Genomic DNA, 7,767 nt, shown 5'->3' with positions numbered 1-7,767 from the left:
TATTAGCAAATAATGGACGGATGTGCTACTCCGTCGGACGTTCGACGAAAATTTTTCTAAGTCCCACCGCCAAGAGGAAACTTTTTCCCTATCGGTCCTAGACGATTTTCGACGTGATATCACTGTAATATAGACGGTTTCTAACAATATATATCATAACACCAAACTCGCTACAATTATTATTCATCGAGTTATTAGCAAATAATGGACGGATGTGCTACTCCGTCGACAAAACTCTGGAAATTTTTCTAAGTCCCACCGCTAAGAGGAAACTTTTTCCGTATCGGTCCTAGACGATTTTCGACGTGATATCACTGTAATATAGACGGTTTCTAACAATATATATCATAACACCAAACTCGCTACAATTATTATTTATCGAGTTATTAGCAAATAATGGACGGATGTGCTACTCCGTCGGACGTTCGACGAAAATTTTTCTAAGTCCCACCGCCAAGAGGAAACTTTTTCCCTATCGGTCCTAGACGATTTTCGACGTGATATCACTGTAATATAGACGGTTTCTAACAATATATATCATAACACCAAACTCGCTACAATTATTATTTATCGAGTTATTAGCAAATAATGGACGGATGTGCTACTCCGTCGACAAAACTCTGGAAATTTTTCTAAGTCCCACCGCCAAGAGGAAACTTTTTCCCTATCGGTCCTAGACGATTTTCGACGTGATATCACTGTAATATAGACGGTTTCTAACAATATATATCATAACACCAAACTCGCTACAATTATTATTTATCGAGTTATTAGCAAATAATGGACGGATGTGCTACTCCGTCGACAAAACTCTGGAAATTTTTCTAAGTCCCACCGCTAAGAGGAAACTTTTTCCGTATCGGTCCTAGACGATTTTCGACGTGATATCACTGTAATATAGACGGTTTCTAACAATATATATCATAACACCAAACTCGCTACAATTATTATTTATCGAGTTATTAGCAAATAATGGACGGATGTGCTACTCCGTCGGACGTTCGACGAAAATTTTTCTAAGTCCCACCGCCAAGAGGAAACTTTTTCCCTATCGGTCCTAGACGATTTTCGACGTGATATCACTGTAATATAGACGGTTTCTAACAATATATATCATAACACCAAACTCGCTACAATTATTATTTATCGAGTTATTAGCAAATAATGGACGGATGTGCTACTCCGTCGACAAAACTCTGGAAATTTTTCTAAGTCCCACCGCCAAGAGGAAACTTTTTCCCTATCGGTCCTAGACGATTTTCGACGTGATATCACTGTAATATAGACGGTTTCTAACAATATATATCATAACACCAAACTCGCTACAATTATTATTTATCGAGTTATTAGCAAATAATGGACGGATGTGCTACTCCGTCGACAAAACTCTGGAAATTTTTCTAAGTCCCACCGCTAAGAGGAAACTTTTTCCGTATCGGTCCTAGACGATTTTCGACGTGATATCACTGTAATATAGACGGTTTCTAACAATATATATCATAACACCAAACTCGCTACAATTATTATTTATCGAGTTATTAGCAAATAATGGACGGATGTGCTACTCCGTCGGACGTTCGACGAAAATTTTTCTAAGTCCCACCGCCAAGAGGAAACTTTTTCCGTATCGGTCCTAGACGATTTTCGACGTGATATCACTGTAATATAGACGGTTTCTAACAATATATATCATAACACCAAACTCGCTACAATTATTATTTATCGAGTTATTAGCAAATAATGGACGGATGTGCTACTCCGTCGGACGTTCGACGAAAATTTTTCTAAGTCCCACCGCCAAGAGGAAACTTTTTCCCTATCGGTCCTAGACGATTTTCGACGTGATATCACTGTAATATAGACGGTTTCTAACAATATATATCATAACACCAAACTCGCTACAATTATTATTTATCGAGTTATTAGCAAATAATGGACGGATGTGCTACTCCGTCGGACGTTCGACGAAAATTTTTCTAAGTCCCACCGCTAAGAGGAAACTTTTTCCCTATCGGTCCTAGACGATTTTCGACGTGATATCACTGTAATATAGACGGTTTCTAACAATATATATCATAACACCAAACTCGCTACAATTATTATTTATCGAGTTATTAGCAAATAATGGACGGATGTGCTACTCCGTCGACAAAACTCTGGAAATTTTTCTAAGTCCCACCGCTAAGAGGAAACTTTTTCCGTATCGGTCCTAGACGATTTTCGACGTGATATCACTGTAATATAGACGGTTTCTAACAATATATATCATAACACCAAACTCGCTACAATTATTATTTATCGAGTTATTAGCAAATAATGGACGGATGTGCTACTCCGTCGACAAAACTCTGGAAATTTTTCTAAGTCCCACCGCCAAGAGGAAACTTTTTCCCTATCGGTCCTAGACGATTTTCGACGTGATATCACTGTAATATAGACGGTTTCTAACAATATATATCATAACACCAAACTCGCTACAATTATTATTTATCGAGTTATTAGCAAATAATGGACGGATGTGCTACTCCGTCGGACGTTCGACGAAAATTTTTCTAAGTCCCACCGCCAAGAGGAAACTTTTTCCCTATCGGTCCTAGACGATTTTCGACGTGATATCACTGTAATATAGACGGTTTCTAACAATATATATCATAACACCAAACTCGCTACAATTATTATTTATCGAGTTATTAGCAAATAATGGACGGATGTGCTACTCCGTCGGACGTTCGACGAAAATTTTTCTAAGTCCCACCGCCAAGAGGAAACTTTTTCCCTATCGGTCCTAGACGATTTTCGACGTGATATCACTGTAATATAGACGGTTTCTAACAATATATATCATAACACCAAACTCGCTACAATTATTATTTATCGAGTTATTAGCAAATAATGGACGGATGTGCTACTCCGTCGGACGTTCGACGAAAATTTTTCTAAGTCCCACCGCTAAGAGGAAACTTTTTCCGTATCGGTCCTAGACGATTTTCGACGTGATATCACTGTAATATAGACGGTTTCTAACAATATGTATCATAACACCAAACTCGCTACAATTATTATTTATCGAGTTATTAGCAAATAATGGACGGATGTGCTACTCCGTCGACAAAACTCTGGAAATTTTTCTAAGTCCCACCGCCAAGAGGAAACTTTTTCCCTATCGGTCCTAGACGATTTTCGACGTGATATCACTGTAATATAGACGGTTTCTAACAATATATATCATAACACCAAACTCGCTACAATTATTATTTATCGAGTTATTAGCAAATAATGGACGGATGTGCTACTCCGTCGACAAAACTCTGGAAATTTTTCTAAGTCCCACCGCCAAGAGGAAACTTTTTCCGTATCGGTCCTAGACGATTTTCGACGTGATATCACTGTAATATAGACGGTTTCTAACAATATATATCATAACACCAAACTCGCTACAATTATTATTTATCGAGTTATTAGCAAATAATGGACGGATGTGCTACTCCGTCGGACGTTCGACGAAAATTTTTCTAAGTCCCACCGCCAAGAGGAAACTTTTTCCCTATCGGTCCTAGACGATTTTCGACGTGATATCACTGTAATATAGACGGTTTCTAACAATATATATCATAACACCAAACTCGCTACAATTATTATTTATCGAGTTATTAGCAAATAATGGACGGATGTGCTACTCCGTCGACAAAACTCTGGAAATTTTTCTAAGTCCCACCGCCAAGAGGAAACTTTTTCCCTATCGGTCCTAGACGATTTTCGACGTGATATCACTGTAATATAGACGGTTTCTAACAATATATATCATAACACCAAACTCGCTACAATTATTATTTATCGAGTTATTAGCAAATAATGGACGGATGTGCTACTCCGTCGACAAAACTCTGGAAATTTTTCTAAGTCCCACCGCTAAGAGGAAACTTTTTCCGTATCGGTCCTAGACGATTTTCGACGTGATATCACTGTAATATAGACGGTTTCTAACAATATATATCATAACACCAAACTCGCTACAATTATTATTTATCGAGTTATTAGCAAATAATGGACGGATGTGCTACTCCGTCGACAAAACTCTGGAAATTTTTCTAAGTCCCACCGCCAAGAGGAAACTTTTTCCCTATCGGTCCTAGACGATTTTCGACGTGATATCACTGTAATATAGACGGTTTCTAACAATATATATCATAACACCAAACTCGCTACAATTATTATTTATCGAGTTATTAGCAAATAATGGACGGATGTGCTACTCCGTCGACAAAACTCTGGAAATTTTTCTAAGTCCCACCGCTAAGAGGAAACTTTTTCCGTATCGGTCCTAGACGATTTTCGACGTGATATCACTGTAATATAGACGGTTTCTAACAATATATATCATAACACCAAACTCGCTACAATTATTATTTATCGAGTTATTAGCAAATAATGGACGGATGTGCTACTCCGTCGGACGTTCGACGAAAATTTTTCTAAGTCCCACCGCCAAGAGGAAACTTTTTCCCTATCGGTCCTAGACGATTTTCGACGTGATATCACTGTAATATAGACGGTTTCTAACAATATATATCATAACACCAAACTCGCTACAATTATTATTTATCGAGTTATTAGCAAATAATGGACGGATGTGCTACTCCGTCGACAAAACTCTGGAAATTTTTCTAAGTCCCACCGCCAAGAGGAAACTTTTTCCCTATCGGTCCTAGACGATTTTCGACGTGATATCACTGTAATATAGACGGTTTCTAACAATATATATCATAACACCAAACTCGCTACAATTATTATTTATCGAGTTATTAGCAAATAATGGACGGATGTGCTACTCCGTCGACAAAACTCTGGAAATTTTTCTAAGTCCCACCGCCAAGAGGAAACTTTTTCCCTATCGGTCCTAGACGATTTTCGACGTGATATCACTGTAATATAGACGGTTTCTAACAATATATATCATAACACCAAACTCGCTACAATTATTATTTATCGAGTTATTAGCAAATAATGGACGGATGTGCTACTCCGTCGACAAAACTCTGGAAATTTTTCTAAGTCCCACCGCTAAGAGGAAACTTTTTCCGTATCGGTCCTAGACGATTTTCGACGTGATATCACTGTAATATAGACGGTTTCTAACAATATATATCATAACACCAAACTCGCTACAATTATTATTTATCGAGTTATTAGCAAATAATGGACGGATGTGCTACTCCGTCGACAAAACTCTGGAAATTTTTCTAAGTCCCACCGCCAAGAGGAAACTTTTTCCCTATCGGTCCTAGACGATTTTCGACGTGATATCACTGTAATATAGACGGTTTCTAACAATATATATCATAACACCAAACTCGCTACAATTATTATTTATCGAGTTATTAGCAAATAATGGACGGATGTGCTACTCCGTCGGACGTTCGACGAAAATTTTTCTAAGTCCCACCGCCAAGAGGAAACTTTTTCCGTATCGGTCCTAGACGATTTTCGACGTGATATCACTGTAATATAGACGGTTTCTAACAATATATATCATAACACCAAACTCGCTACAATTATTATTTATCGAGTTATTAGCAAATAATGGACGGATGTGCTACTCCGTCGGACGTTCGACGAAAATTTTTCCAAGTCCCACCGCCAAGAGGAAACTTTTTCCCTATCGGTCCTAGACGATTTTCGACGTGATATCACTGTAATATAGACGGTTTCTAACAATATGTATCATAACACCAAACTCGCTACAATTATTATTTATCGAGTTATTAGCAAATAATGGACGGATGTGCTACTTCGTCGGACGTTCGACGAAAATTTTTCTAAGTCCCACCGCCAAGAGGAAACTTTTTCCCTATCGGTCCTAGACGATTTTCGACGTGATATCACTGTAATATAGACGGTTTCTAACAATATATATCATAACACCAAACTCGCTACAATTATTATTTATCGAGTTATTAGCAAATAATGGACGGATGTGCTACTCCGTCGACAAAACTCTGGAAATTTTTCTAAGTCCCACCGCTAAGAGGAAACTTTTTCCGTATCGGTCCTAGACGATTTTCGACGTGATATCACTGTAATATAGACGGTTTCTAACAATATATATCATAACACCAAACTCGCTACAATTATTATTTATCGAGTTATTAGCAAATAATGGACGGATGTGCTACTCCGTCGGACGTTCGACGAAAATTTTTCTAAGTCCCACCGCTAAGAGGAAACTTTTTCCGTATCGGTCCTAGACGATTTTCGACGTGATATCACTGTAATATAGACGGTTTCTAACAATATGTATCATAACACCAAACTCGCTACAATTATTATTTATCGAGTTATTAGCAAATAATGGACGGATGTGCTACTCCGTCGACAAAACTCTGGAAATTTTTCTAAGTCCCACCGCCAAGAGGAAACTTTTTCCCTATCGGTCCTAGACGATTTTCGACGTGATATCACTGTAATATAGACGGTTTCTAACAATATATATCATAACACCAAACTCGCTACAATTATTATTTATCGAGTTATTAGCAAATAATGGACGGATGTGCTACTCCGTCGACAAAACTCTGGAAATTTTTCTAAGTCCCACCGCCAAGAGGAAACTTTTTCCGTATCGGTCCTAGACGATTTTCGACGTGATATCACTGTAATATAGACGGTTTCTAACAATATATATCATAACACCAAACTCGCTACAATTATTATTTATCGAGTTATTAGCAAATAATGGACGGATGTGCTACTCCGTCGGACGTTCGACGAAAATTTTTCTAAGTCCCACCGCCAAGAGGAAACTTTTTCCCTATCGGTCCTAGACGATTTTCGACGTGATATCACTGTAATATAGACGGTTTCTAACAATATATATCATAACACCAAACTCGCTACAATTATTATTTATCGAGTTATTAGCAAATAATGGACGGATGTGCTACTCCGTCGACAAAACTCTGGAAATTTTTCTAAGTCCCACCGCCAAGAGGAAACTTTTTCCCTATCGGTCCTAGACGATTTTCGACGTGATATCACTGTAATATAGACGGTTTCTAACAATATATATCATAACACCAAACTCGCTACAATTATTATTTATCGAGTTATTAGCAAATAATGGACGGATGTGCTACTCCGTCGGACGTTCGACGAAAATTTTTCTAAGTCCCACCGCTAAGAGGAAACTTTTTCCCTATCGGTCCTAGACGATTTTCGACGTGATATCACTGTAATATAGACGGTTTCTAACAATATATATCATAACACCAAACTCGCTACAATTATTATTTATCGAGTTATTAGCAAATAATGGACGGATGTGCTACTCCGTCGGACGTTCGACGAAAATTTTTCCAAGTCCCACCGCCAAGAGGAAACTTTTTCCCTATCGGTCCTAGACGATTTTCGACGTGATATCACTGTAATATAGACGGTTTCTAACAATATGTATCATAACACCAAACTCGCTACAATTATTATTTATCGAGTTATTAGCAAATAATGGACGGATGTGCTACTCCGTCGGACGTTCGACGAAAATTTTTCTAAGTCCCACCGCCAAGAGGAAACTTTTTCCCTATCGGTCCTAGACGATTTTCGACGTGATATCACTGTAATATAGACGGTTTCTAACAATATATATCATAACACCAAACTCGCTACAATTATTATTTATCGAGTTATTAGCAAATAATGGACGGATGTGCTACTCCGTCGACAAAACTCTGGAAATTTTTCTAAGTCCCACCGCCAAGAGGAAACTTTTTC

The sequence above is a fragment of the Halictus rubicundus genome, unplaced genomic scaffold, assembly GCF_050948215.1.
Source record: "Halictus rubicundus isolate RS-2024b unplaced genomic scaffold, iyHalRubi1_principal scaffold0567, whole genome shotgun sequence".
In the NCBI taxonomy this organism is placed as follows: Eukaryota; Metazoa; Arthropoda; class Insecta; order Hymenoptera; family Halictidae; genus Halictus; species Halictus rubicundus.
This window is presented reverse-complemented; position numbering follows the sequence as displayed.